Source organism: Varroa destructor, unplaced genomic scaffold, assembly GCF_002443255.2.
Source record: "Varroa destructor unplaced genomic scaffold, Vdes_3.0 BEIS01000002.1, whole genome shotgun sequence".
NCBI lineage: Eukaryota > Metazoa > Arthropoda > Arachnida > Mesostigmata > Varroidae > Varroa > Varroa destructor.
The window spans coordinates 29,132,886-29,146,391 of record NW_019211455.1 but is presented as its reverse complement, the minus strand read 5'-3'; the positions used below and the strand labels follow the sequence as shown (position 1 = coordinate 29,146,391).

General features: G+C 46.3%; 1 protein-coding gene across 11 annotated transcripts in view; it reads right to left on the bottom strand.

Moving 5' to 3' along the window:
• The window catches only part of LOC111245819 (adhesion G protein-coupled receptor L1-like), a 327,353-nt gene that overhangs the window by 190,172 nt on the left and 123,675 nt on the right, over positions 1 to 13,506 (bottom strand). For 3 of the 11 annotated variants that reach the window (XM_086980763.1, XM_086980764.1, XM_022794662.2), the window contains exon 2: positions 836 to 954. The exons of 6 other annotated variants lie outside the window; for them this stretch is intronic. The gene's annotated coding sequence lies outside the window, so the exon portion shown is untranslated. Of the gene's footprint in view, positions 1 to 463; positions 736 to 835; positions 955 to 13,506 lie in introns of all 11 variants that reach the window. 2 more of the 11 variants (XM_086980765.1, XM_086980768.1) reach the window with 2 other exon arrangements.

The following is a 13,506-nucleotide window of genomic DNA, read 5'->3' as shown; positions in this document are numbered from 1 at the left end:
TTTCATACTTCACCTTAGTTAGACACACATTGAAGCCTCGCCTCGTTCATTATAACTCTATATATCTAACAATAATAATACATGAGATCACGAGGGTTGGATTCATGGTTCCCTTCGATCGACTCGCATAAGGGCGTACTCCAATGAAAATACTGCAAAGTTACTGCAGTGACATTTTTTTTGCCTATATTCGTCTGCATTCACAATAGGGAAACGTTTAAAACGTTATCTGTCATACTGTACACTATCGTTATAGCCAAGTGAAGCATATGTTTGTTATAGGCTGTCTTTTTATCTGAGCATTAGATGTAAAAACGATTTTTTTGCTCTGCAGAGAGAGAGAGAGAGCGCGCCAAAAAGGTAGATATTCTAAATTTCAATGCCGTCCGTAGCGCTCTAGCTAATTGGGGGGGCTGGTGGTAACACGCATTATTATTAGCTTTGTCAAGCCAGACGGGCTTACTCAAACGATCTCCTCAACTAAAGCAGCAAAATCCTCATCGACGACAACAACTGTGACGCTCACTCCTCACTCGCGTCGATCCCAAGCTCGAAAATCCCCCAAAGAGGAACTTCTAGCAACGATACAACGGGATAGTATTCGTTCATCCATCCGCCTATTTCGACTACTTCTTGTACAACGGATTTCCCCGCTTGAGTCAAGCGTATGCCGGACAACAAGAAGGACCGCCGGTTCGCGAAGAAGTATAGCTGCTACTGCTGCTACAGTTTTAGCTGCAATATCGACCAGAAGAGGAAGAAATATTACCTTGAGTGGAAATTGCATTCCACCTTCAGCTATCGACCCCTACCTCTCTCTGCTATACATACGTACATGGAGATATTCGTATCGCTTTACGCGCTATGATTGCCACCATCAGCCATTCACGACAGCTGACCCTTTTTATGGAACTTCCGATATTTCACCAAGATATTCTTCTCCGCCGCACTTACCTGTAAGACAAAATTGGGAATCAAAATATTAGCATTGAAGAGCTCGATTGTACGGTCGACTTTTGAGATGTCTATGCATGAAGTAAATACCATATAGATCTTGCGCCGGCAGAGCCAAGTCATCGGATTTGTGGAATCAGTCCTGTACTAATTTCTAGTACCTGCGTCAGTGACTCGGTTACGGTCGTGATACGAAGCGCTGCATAGCAAACATAAATCAGATCATTTTATGTGTATATATATACACCAGACGCAGTCATGTACAAGCAAATATCTACGCTGAACTCGACGCTTTTTCCCACGGTGTTCTATGTGCCTGTACGTTTATTATGTTGCTCATTTATCGGTTCTTTTTGTGCCTATATTTCTGTTAGTATTTCGATGCATAAAGTGGCTGCTGGGCTGTTTAGGGGTTCAACTGCGTTTAATCACGACACGGTACTGCCAATCTGTTCAATAACTTATGTAAATCGACCTCCGCTAGCGCAGTCGCTCCCGGTTTGCGAGTGGGCATTTTGTGACCCGTATTGTACGCGATGGTTACCCTCACTAGAAGCTAAAAACAATGCTTTGCTGTCTCTCAGAACACGACCAAAATCACTTTACGGACACTTTGTTAGAATGGGCAGACAATATACCTTCTGTAAGTACCGACAGCATTGGCACCTACATGCCAATGGAACCAAAACATACTAAAATTAATACCAAAGCTATGTTTTTAGCGAAATATTAACCCGAACGCGCTGCCTATAAGCGCGTAATATAACTTCCTCATACATAGACAACATATACTACGTTTGACTGTTTATAACTGCGACAAAACTATCAGTCTCTGAGCCGTCAGTGTTTCTGATTTTCTATTTTTCTTTCACAACTCTCAATGTATTTTAGGTGCCTTTCGGGCACCTTCTTCCCCAGCGCATCGGTTGACCATCTCTAGTCTTAGATAGTTTTCGGCTATGCTAAACTGTTCCCCGCTAGGTAGACACGATGAAGGAAGCGAGTTAGTAACCAGCCAGTTAACTGATGCAAGGCATCGCTAATTCCTTCTTGTTCGATGTTGCACAGCATTACTTCAGGTTAGGCGTCGCTCGAGCGACAAAATCGATTCTCTCAAGAATCTTTCGTCCGCCTTTCCAGGCTTTGACGTCGTTTCGATTCTGCGTCTAACATGAGCTCTCTCCATATGTCAGAGCTAAATAATTGGCCCTTCCGCAGTCGTACTTCACTGGGTACTTTAGCCTCTATTTAGGCTTAGTAGAAGACAACGGTGTCATTCGTCGTCTCGTCTTATGGAGGCGGTGCAGTGTTTGCTGGGCTACCCACTTTTCGAATGAATGTGTCCCGCTCATGCACGAGACCATTTACCATTTCGATTCACGCCACGCCTTGTTCCTCGTTTTCACTTCGATCCCAGCAGCATCTATTATATTTTCGCTTGCAACGGTCTCTATACCACGTTTCCGTGTGACGTAAACGTTTCCGCTATACGCCAAAAAATAAGCTACTTAGTGGACCGAGAGTAGACCAACAGAACGGCAGAGGGTTGGCGGCACGACAGCCGTGAACGAAAGACAGCATTTAAACAAGGGCGTCGACGCGACCTATTGTCTTTCTCACTTCCTCTGATTCTCTTTTCGTTTAGGCAGACCGGACCGTCGGGACGTCACCATCGTAGTGAAAAAGCGATTCTGGAACCATTTTTAACGATAGATGTACCCCTCCAAGTGTTTTCACGCCTTCACATATGTTATCCGCATTGAAGCAGATGACCAGCAACAAAAGTGTCTCTGTGCACTTTTTCCTTAGCATCCTCGAAGTTGCCACCTCTTCAAATATCAGGATTACAAATGCTATGTGTGTGCGTGTGTGACGCCGTTAATGTCGTCTGGTCGTCCGTGTTCAGCATGAAAGGGTAGCAATCTTTTTTGCCGCTCGACTTCATAATAGGTCCTCTAATTTTCGCCAAAATCCCTCGCGAAGACTCTTTTGCTGCTCCACTGTTTCTTCACACTGGCAGACAAACACACGCATACAGGCACATGTCTCTTGCCTGTAACCTCCATCCAACCAAAGTGGAATGATCTTGTTCTCTACTCTAACTGGCCACAATTTGGATCCATCTGAAGGCTAATGACTGCCCTCCTCGGCCATCTTTGTTTGCTCGTGTGCGCTGCTTTTTTGCCCCAGCTCCGCTTTCCTCCTCACCTTTTATTTCTTTTTTGTATTTCTACATTATTGTTTATTGTTTTTCTATTTAGTTTCACTGTCCCGTCTTCGTTCTTTTTCAACTTAGCTTGGCTTCACTGAGATTGCTTCAGCCACCTTTATGGTCCTAACGTGACTCCTGCTACTACAACTGATGGCAATGGCGGTCGTGTTGCTGCTGCTGCGAGACGAAGCAATTAAACAGAATTATTTTCGCCACGTCAGCACACGATGTCGAGTAATCGTAACGAAGAGAGGAGAAGCACAAAAGCGGTAGTAAGAAGGGAACTATGGACGGCGTGAATCCTTCGATTTCGGTAATAGCGCCGTTCCGCCGCGGGGGCTCGGTTGCAGTTGAACTCAACTTAACCTCCCCGACCATCGCCCCGAAGGCGCGGTAGACGATGGCGATGGGGGGACGGCCTTTCGAAACGTGCGTGAGGGTAAGAAGAGCGACGAATAACTTAGCGTTACAGTGGAAACGGACACCGAACACTGCAGCGGCCAAGAAAAGTACGCACTGAAACAGCGCTCATCGGCAGCAGTACGAGAACCACTCTCTGCCAGTAGCAAATGCGGAATCGAGATAGAGGTGTCGGAGTCGAGAGAAAGGGGAGGAAAAACTAGGAATGAGGCCAAAGCGCGCCAAAATAGTGACAGTAGTTGGTTCTGTAACACTTCGGACAGCGGCAATAACAACCAGATTCAAATGGGAATAAGAACGAAGAGCCACCATCAACGTGTACCCGAGAGCGCATCGTTCTTTCACGACAGTAGAGGAAGGGCTGAGTAGAATCTTGCGGAAGCCCCTCTGACATCGGAACGTTATTTCAATGTCGGTTGCCGATGCACCGAAATGACGTTGGAAAAGGCAGAACACCACAAGGACGCTTGTGCTACTAGTCTTTCATTTTACCGAAAACTAGCACGATAAGGTAGTATCTTCCTATCACTTTCTTCGCGTATTGACTCCTGCAGCTCAGGAAGCGAGACCAGAGAGACTGCTCCGTGCCTTATTTTAATCGTCATCTGAACCAACCATCGCCACTTTTCTGTTACGCGTGGGTTAGGCGCACCCTTTGGCGTGATGCTCTCTCCAAGTGTTCGCCCGGTACAGCCCACTCATTATTGCCACCTATACACGTCATTTTGTTCCTGGTCCTTTCTATGCCGTACTTCGCTTTCTCTCTGCTAAAGGCGGCGGACGCAAAAAACCCCATGGGGTTTGGAGTCCTGACCCCCCGCCTGTTTCCCTCTCTCTATCCTTACCTGTCTTATGCCGAAGCATCGTCAATCTGCGTCGTTTCCCTGCTGCTTATGTCATTTCTCCAAAGTCTACATTAAACTCCAGCATGTCGTCGTCGTCACCTGTTTCTGTGACCGTGACACGGGAGGAGCCGTAGTTTGAACTGCCTCGAAACCCATCTATGAGAAGGATGTCACTTGTCGTATTCATCCGTTTTTGTGTCTCTTTGTTTTTAGTTCCGCTTCATGTTCGTGTCTTCTGACAGTTTAGTTTGCTTTTACCACTAAACTGTTGTTTCATATGGCGTCGTCGTCGCTATTAAACGTAATGGTATTCCCTCCGTTAACCCCTACCTTCTATCGCGCCTGATGGGGCAAGTTAGCTAGTTTACAATTTTCGTTTTAACTGCTTCTGTGCTTTTTTCTTTATTATCGTGCTTGCTTTTTTTTTTTCTAATAATTTCTCGTTTATCCCCGCTTAAGCGACGAACACAACGACATGAACAGCGGCAGTCGCAGCTATAACGTCTTTTTCTCTCGGCTTGTATGATGCGACGTCATGCACCCGTGTTTGCCGCTGTGTGCACGAAGTTACCTCGTACCGATCAACAAATACACATATATACATACATACGAGCAGCGTGTTGGTAATATATTTTTGATTTGACTGCTTTTAAATTTTATTCCTCAGCATTGTCGAAGCAGAAAAAAAAAAAGAAAATGGCGATAAGTCGGACGTCCATAGGAACTCGACGCTGATTTTCCTGCTTTTGCAGCTACCTTGCCAGTTAGTTGTCAATTGACAATTGACAATTTCCCCTTCTGCTTTTCTCGTGACTCTGCGCCATCCGTCATGGCGGTCGAAACTGCGACACCGGCGTCATGTTGAACGAGCGGAGAAAACTAGACGTCTCAGAACAAGTCAAAGCTAGCTATCAAGCAGCAGCTAAACAACGTGTTCAGACGGCAGACACAGACAGCCGGATAGAAAGTCAGACGAACAGACGACCCAGCGGCCATCGAGGCTTCTACAAGTCTTTGTGGTGTTACAGCCAAATCATTGACGCTGGTAGCAAGCGATGATGAGCCGTAACACGGATTCCATCGTTGGCGCTTTCACATAGGTAACAGTCTCAAAGGCAACATCTGCCTATAATAGCTATTAGTCTTTAGAGAAACAAAAACAAGCGGGCAGACAGGCAAGGCACATTGATACCCATATATTCGCGGGACGTTGATGAGGTGTAACGTTTTCGAAAGAAGCGATTGCTGCTACTGGCCTCCTCCCGCATCGCTTCTTTAGAAAGCCGTTAACGAAACGAACTTCAGCAAGACCCTACCGGGCGCACATAGTTTTGGTGGATTCAGTTTTGTCATTACTAGCTGTATCTGGTGGTTCTCTCTAGAAAGAGTAGCGGCGACAGCAATAGAAACAGTCGTTTACAGTGATGGCGACGGCACTCTCGTACCAGAGCTGCCTTCTAACAGGGCGGCCCCATCTACTGTTTCCCCCCCGTTTGCTTGATCTGGTGTAAGCCTCTGCCGCGCGAACAATCCACAATACAACGCGTTATAGTTACGATACAGATGCAATCAGTCGACCGGGTGGGCAAAAACAGTCCAACAGGTCCAGGAAACAACGCCGACATTGGCGTACATAGGTTTGATCGCTTAAGCTCTGGGTAGCTAACTAACTTTGTCTGTCCGCATTTGCCTACAAAGTTTGGGGTACCCCCAGAGCTAGCGGCTACCTGACTGGCAACTCGCTACTAACCGGCAAAAGGGCTTCGGCGCGGTATGAACACTCACGAGGTAGAGCTGCTGGTAGTGCTTGCCAGTAGTCGTTGCCTGTTTTCTGCCTATATGCGCTTATCGCTTACAATAGGTAATGCTGCGACAGCGGCTGGCCGCTAGCAAGCCTTGATTTTGTTTCGCTCGCTCGTCGCATCTTTTCGTTTGCTTCGGACAGTTGTTCTCTTTCTGCTTTTTTTTTCATCCGCTTGGCTGCTGTTACCGTCCCGTTCTTTTAGCAATCGTCACCAAATTGGCTATCAACCCTATAGCTAGTTGTGCGCCCAGAGACGCATTGTGGTCCGCGTCTATACCTATATCTCTTACTGTGGCTGTGATTTTGTTGGCTCAGCTCTTCCCTTCTTTGGTCTCAATTTTGCTCTTGTTGGCTCATGGCCGCTTGCTTTCCTTGATAATTAACCAATGCGTCATAGCAAATCAGTCAGCGCTCCCTCTGCTGATGCAGCTTTCCTTTCTCGCCTCCCCGCTGATTCTGCGTTACCGTAGCAAAGGTGAAGCAGCACCGACCCACAGCAGCAACAGTGACCGCAACTTACTTTACTAACTTGACACCTTTTTCAGCGATGCCAGCGCACGACAACAATAGACCAGCGGTAAAGTGGCTCGGCCAAGATAAAAAACGAAAGTTAACATCGTCATTATTTAGTTCTGTTCCTTTTTTCGTCCATTGCCCTTTGCGCATCGACCCATCCAAAGGTTTTTAAATATATGTTCCAGCATTTCCCATCTTGTACCTGTTTCAAAGTACCTATGCCTGTTATCATTTCAGCCGCGCTAGTAATTTCTGTTTCCTCACGAGCATGCCTACCATGTCGTTGGCCGCATTATATAATATTTGTAGGCATCTAAAGCTGCTAGATACAGAAACGTCGATGATGGTTACCCAGGTGGGGTAGTTTCAGCCAAGAGTAGCAGTCGGCCTGCAGCCGCACATTAATTTGTCTAGCCCCACTAGTCTTTTTTACTCCTTTTGCTGAATCGGTCACCTCCCAGAAGTTTTCTAGTGAGTGAACGCAACGAGGCATTTGCAATATAAACACATACGTATTACTGCATAAGAGATGTGATTATTTGGCGAACACCGCATAATAGAGTTTATCCGCAGGTCTAATATTTTTATAGTACGACGTACACGCGGATGACGGTGCCGTTGCGTTGCCTAACTTCATTGAGGTGGCACCTGTCAGTGGTCAGCATAATAACGAGCGGGGTGACCGGCAAGAACTCCTTCAGGACATTAACAAGTCTTAATTACACTTATCCAGGAACCGCCTGCGAGCCATATTTGCTGCTGGACCATCAGTCGGATATTAGCTTTGTTTACCTGTTGCTCATAGACCAAAGGCTTTGCCGTTTCAGGGGCAATCGGTGGTGTTTGTCTGCTGACCCCGCTGGCCAGGGATGTTTAGGTTAGTACAGTAGGTCAGCTTATACAGAGGAATTTCCTACGCAATTGTCTATCAGTTTACTAACAGATGCCAAACAGAAGGTAGTCCGCTAATACTGCGAACCGGAGAAAAGGCTACAAAGTTGTAAGGCTGCATGCATTACACCGCGCAGCGGCCTGAGCAGCTCAATGACGCTAGCGTCAACTCCCGACTGGTAAGATGGACAACCATTTCTACTGCTAGAACCGCCTTGATGTGACTGCACTCGTGGCCATATGATTTGGCCTAACGCCACCCCTCACCGCCTAGACGAATGCGTTCTGTTGTTGCCTTGACTACTGGAGCTTTCAGGTCCCCCAGGTCAACACGCCAGCCGACATGCATAAGCGTCACGTGACAGCTGCAATATGGCTGACATCGTCGTGCTACAGGTCGATGCTGGTGACGAAGCGTTTGGCGCGTTGGAGATAAACAAACTATAGCAGCAACAGTAGCTATGACTGAAGCATCCTACACCTTTGGCTCATAGGGACTGTGAAGAAAGGCGTTCTTAGCAATAATAGAAGCAGGGTAAATAGTGGCAAGAAGTGACTCGCTGCTCGTGTCCGTTGTGTCGATCAAAAGTCCCATGTCGTTGCCACATTTGCTAGGGTTAGTTACGCCAGTCGTTGACGCAACGGCGCTAAAAAGAAAGCGTGAAAGTAGCATTGCCGTTGTAGCTGCTATACTAGGTGAGCCTGGCCGATCACGTGGCGCTTGCTTGTAATCATCTGTTTTCGTCAACCTTAATCTAGGTACGTATGTGCACTGAGATTTACCTCTATAGAGATAAAGGTCTGTTCGTTATTTCGTCGCTAGGTTGACCTTAGCTCTACGAAGACAGACGGTAATGGCAACAATAGTTGCATGTAATACAACAGATTGGAGACAGAAACGTCGATTAATTAATTGTAGTTACTTATCGTAAGTTCGGACGAGAGTTTTCGAAGTAGATCGCTAAGTATATATGATACGTAGGTTAACAGAAACAGATTTCGTTTGCTGTTCGACTTTCTGGCTCTGTTAACAGTCAAACAAAGGGATGAATCGTAAACAAAAGCCGGCTGGCAACAATAGTAAATGTGAAGAATAGAAATGCTCATAATATGAGCAACTAAAACTAACCGTTATACGAATATTAGGGACATCCATTCAGCCGGGAAGAAGCGGACTATGCTATTTCACACATTTCTAGTGCGCGAACCTTCTTTTTTTACTCACTGTCGTCATCTTTATGCGTAAATAGGTTTTTCCGTTTGTGTATTTACGTAACAGTAGCGGCCACACCGAATATCTTTGTCGCCCTATAGCGGAACGCATTAAGGACAACTAGAGGAGGAGGAGGAGGAGGAGGAGGAAAAGGAGGAGGAGGAGGAGAAGACAACAAGCTCTTGTTATCAGGACAACAGCAACAACCACATTAACGGCAGTCAAGTCGATAATGGCGACTATTACTGTTGCCATTACTGGTAACTTTTGCTTGATATCTTTGATCGCTGTCCACTAGGCGTTGCTTTCTTCATTGCACACCAGTTACCATTGTTGTTCCGTCTCTTTCTATCCCCTACCCTCCAGTTGCCTGTGTGCTCCTGGCAAGAACTTACGACTGCCATTATTGCATCTGGTACTGCGACCGCCGCCGCCGTCGCTGTTGCTGTTGCTGAGCAAACCAGCAGCAGGAACAACAACAACAACAATCCGCAAAAAGTAGCAGAGGTAGCGTCTCTGTCAGGAGCAAAAGCGGGAGGCGAGGCGGGGGGGGGGGGGGATGAAGCAGAAGGACACGCGAAAAGGCAGAGCGTAAACAAACGCAAAATCAGAGATCCATTTTAATGTCGATAGCTGCTGCTGCTGCTGCTGCTACTACTACTACTACTACTACTACTACTACTACTACTACTACTACTACTACTACTACTACTACTACTACTACTACTACTACTGCTACTACTGCTACTACTACTACTACTACCACCACTGAAACTATGAGTGGATAGAGGGAGAAGGGTATTTTCTGTGAATGACAAAGGCTAGCAGACGCCGCCGAAGCATGCGGCAGACGACTCAACAAGCTACAGGCCGTCAGCTCGACCGTGGTGTTTTTACTTCGGCGCTAAACACTGTAGCAGAAGAGTCAGCCAGCATGCCATTGAGCTTAATACAATTCGCCAAGTAGCTATGTATCGCTCATAGAAACCGTAACACAGTTGGCTACTATTATGAGCTGGGCTAGCGAAATAATAGTCAACCGCATCAGCCAGGGCATAGTGTACGTGGCCCTGTTTGGTCAACTGTAGTAGAATCGGAACACAAGCAGCAAACATCCGCGGAGACGGCTGGTCGCTCGGTCAATCGTCATCGCTCTGTGTGTGAGTGCTACCAGAACAATCATCATTAACAACAGCGACAGTAAATGCTGGAGGCGTCATCGTGATCGGGTTAGACTTCTACGACGCTGGCTCGTCCTGCCTTTGCAGCCGTTTTGGTTATCGCCGTTACCGCTGCTACCGCCTTTTTTCTGCTACTGGTGCTGCTGCTGCTGCTGCTGTCGTTGGCTTGTGCGCCGCTGCCGTACCCACAAATTGCCAATTACGTCCTCGGCACAGTAGCAGTAGCCGCTGCATCAGAAGCCAGCAACGACGGTGGTGTCTCTTCAGCAGAACACGCGCTCACTCCGCTTTCCTCCCGGATTCGGCTGGTGCTCCCGTAGACACTGATCATCCGAGCGACTCAGCCGTTGGAATACTGCCGCTGCTGTCGGCATCGCTATGGTAGATGTCAGTTTCGACATCGCCATAGCATCACGGCTAGCAAATGATGATGTTGCCATCACATCTGAAGCCACAGCTTCGGTTACTGCCTACTCTCATTATTATTACTACTACTACAACCATAGCGCCCAAAACTAACTATAAATCCGCCGATAAACAACAGCAATGACCAAGCACGCAATACCTGTCATACACACGCGTATGTATCGCTCGTCGTCTTCATTACCAGCGCATTATCTCTACCGTTTTACGGTTACTTGCCTAGTTACGTTATAGTGACAGCAGTACAATTGCTATTTTTAGTTTTCGGTTAGATAATAATAACAATAATGTACTTTTTTTTTGCTACCTTGCCGACGGTATCTTCATTGACGTGGGTTAGTAGCTTCTAAGCTGCAATAATGGCCCTCTTCGGTTTCTAACGCTTTTGCTCCAGTCACAATAGCAGCAGGCAGAGTTCCATAGCAACTCACAGCCACAAAAATACAAAACCATTAACAGGTTGACGGAGGAATCATCAGCCGTTCGATACAAAGTACATAATCATCGTCATTGCCGTCCCCACAGTATTGATCCCCAAGTGTTGAGTTGACGTCGTTATTGGTGGCACCAGAAGCAATCCTACACGTTCCTTTAAATGCCGATTTCTTTGGGTCTCTTCGTATGAATGAACACATATCTATGCAGCCAACTGTGTATGATTAGCTTGGTCGGGAGCAGCCTCAATTATCTACTACTATAATATGGCCAATATGCAACAACACTACTATGCCACGTGGTTAGACAATATACGTGTGCAAGCATGTAGGTCCTACGCATCTTGCAGGTCGTCGAGCTCAACAAAAAAGCAAAGAATTCTCGCAAACCCGTAATAATAAAAATAGGCAACAGTGGAAGGAAACACACTTTCTGATCTTTTGCCTACGTTGTTCCACCCTTTGCTAATTACTGATTTTGGCCCGACTACTTCTGTTTCTGCTGCTTTGGCTGCCTTCATCACTACTTAGACAATCACCGATCTTACTGCCATAGTTTCGGTTCAGGGAAGCGCTAACTACCGGGCAGATGCGACAGATGGGAACTTGTCTTTGTGCCTGCTCATTTCATATTGATACGGCTCGCGACCGCACTATATTAAATAATAATTCGATATAAAAAAAATTACACATATATTTGACTACATTTTGTAGGTTCAAGTTTGCGCGTTGTCTCAAAAATATGTACACGTATCTATGTTTTTTATTTTAATTCATTCACTGCGCTGCGTGATCTGGTTTACCGTTTGCGTCTTCGACCTGTTTTGTGTTAATGTGAGTGAGTGTGTGTGTGTGTGTGTGTGTGTGTATTTTTTATATGCGCATGTCCTTTATACCTAGAAATTGGCACTCAGACCGCTCTTTATTATTGGAATTGTGATCGGAAAGTGGCAGTGTCCATGCCCATCATGGATTGCATTGCCACCTCAGATGACAGCTATCTACTCCGACGAGTCCGTCGGTCCGTCCGTCCTTTTTTTGTCGGTGCGTCGTAATCGGCTGTGTTATCTCGCCTTTCACGATGGTCTTTCCTTCGGCGTTTTCTGGCGGTAGGATCGCTCGCTCATTCATATAGCGACGACGGCCAGTTCCAGCGTCTCGACTTAGCCCAGCAGCCAGGATTGGCTGACAACGCTTGGCAGAGAAAATTATTCTCTGCCCCTGCGCCCCTTATCGGTCTTCTGTTCTCATCTATTCCCCTTTTATATTTATACACGCATGTGTGCATACATATATACATGCAGATATCTGTATCCTAGTATGTATGTATATAATCGTAATAACGACAGAGTAAAGAAAAAATTGCAGTAACTAGTGGAGATAACGTGACGAATCCATACGCATATACAAACCCACATAAAGGACGATGGCAATCCAATGAAGTCTTTTTCCATACGATGATGCATACATCACAATGATGATGATATCGAAGATTGCTACCCAAATTAACAGAAATTAAATAATTCAACGAACGGTGAATTAGATAGTTTCAGATAATGGTGCGAGGTGGCGGTATCAGCAATTTATTAGGCGCTTGCCCTCTACTATGAAGACGTGACCTCGTAGAAGCGAGCGTTTAGGTAAAGCAAATATTCTGTCGATATGGTCAGAAATGCAATCTTTTTTAAAGTCTCTTTGTTTTAGTGCCAACTTCTAATGAGCAAGATATATACCGACAAATTCTGGACACTCTCAATCAAGATTCCAATATATTACTTCGCGCCTTGCTAGCCAACGTATATGTAAACATGTGTGTATCAAGGCTAACTTGAAGGTTGCTTCTGTTTTGAGTCAACAGTTTTTTCTATCTTCATTCATTCCTCCTGTGCTACCTCTGGCGAGAGCTCAAGCCCAATCAACCAGACTCTAGGAATGACGAATCGTAGCTTCAGCTGGGAAAACTTCGTAGATGCCTAACTAAAACGAAGTAACGCCCTGAATAAATTAGATGGCTTTTTTCCTCTCTTCTCCACAATGCTAGCGTTGCTGACAACAACAGCGGCTAAGCTTTCTTTTTATAATACTGACACATCACTCCTTCTCCAGCTGTGGCCGCTGCTGGTTTTTCTATACACTAAGATTTTCCATAATACACACATGCATACAGGTACATACATGAAGGAAGACAGGCGGCGGCGGCGGCGGCAGAAGAAACACGCGGACGCACTCTCGTCGGCTGACGACTGACCGGTTAGCTGGAACACTCATTCAGCCAGGAGTAGAAGTGCAAACGCGATTACGTGCAAGCCAAAAGGACGCTGGCTGCTGCTGCCGCCCTCGCTGCACTGGGAGACAGAAAAAGTGTTTGCAATGACAACTTACACACCTGCATGGTCAGGCACCCAGTCAACCACTGTCGCCATTGCCACCACCCATGGCGTCAGTGCCTATCTGTCCTCGAAATCGGGGGCCATCACCACTACAGCATTGCGCCATCGCCCTCAACGAGCCAGCCCTAGTTGCCCTAGCTGCTCAACCAACACTGGCTACGTTTACGCTGCGGACAAAGTTCTAGCGACAGCCTCGTTCCTACTTTCTTTTGTCTCCACCTCA